Consider the following 1,004-nt stretch of genomic DNA (forward strand, 5'->3'; position numbering starts at 1 on the left):
GGTCTGTAGGCAACAAGGAAAGAGCAAAAACGGAGCACTACCCATGCATGATGAACAGAGAGGTGCGTGTCCTAAAAGTAGTAAAATGCACAATGTATTGAATCATGGAGCAAAGGCTAAGAGCCCAAACCAACATGTTTCAAGCCCAGAGGCTCTTGATCAAGGTAAAAAAGAGACAGTATTTACCGGAGTGTATTTGTACCCTCTAGACGTGCTGATGCTACCAACCCCATGCCGACCGGGTGATCCACTGACACACAACGCGTGATGTCAGAGCGTGTACATTTGAACAACAAACTTTTAACACTAACACTCTGGTAGTACACACACAAAAGCATATACATATACGTAAACGTTCCCATAGGAATAGAACGTTTAGTACCAGAGATAAACAATGTTGTAGTATATAATTCCTAAAACCAATAACCATATATTATGTGCATATCTCCCAGTGTCAAAAGTTGACTGAGCCAGTCCCAACCCTATGACACTTGGGTCCACACACAAAGCAAACTACAAAAGAAAAAGTTAAAACTTAAAAAAAAACCAATATATTTACATTAATATTAACTAATAATATTGCACAAGTTCATTATTAATTATAAAGTATCATAAATGAGTTATGTTGTATTATCAAATAATCAAAAGTATATGAAAAATAATACCCATACATAAATGAGTAATATACTTTATATATACAGTAAATAAACAACAACGAACACAGTATAAAACACAACTTATATTTTTTTTTTTAACTTGAAATTTTTATTGGTATAAAGTACAGGAACAGTTGATATCACAGCAGGTACATATACAAATAAAGTGAATTATAAATGCGAATTAATTTATATAATAATAAAAGAATGACAGTATATTGCGTTATGAATTTGTGGTAACAGTACAACACAAGACAGGACTAGACTAACCAAGACATCACCCGGCCCGCGGTAGATCGGCTACTTTCATATTCATAGCTTGAGTATAGCATGCTGCCGGGTGACAAG

The sequence above is a fragment of the Ascaphus truei genome, chromosome 15, assembly GCF_040206685.1.
Source record: "Ascaphus truei isolate aAscTru1 chromosome 15, aAscTru1.hap1, whole genome shotgun sequence".
Taxonomy (NCBI): Eukaryota; Metazoa; Chordata; class Amphibia; order Anura; family Ascaphidae; genus Ascaphus; species Ascaphus truei.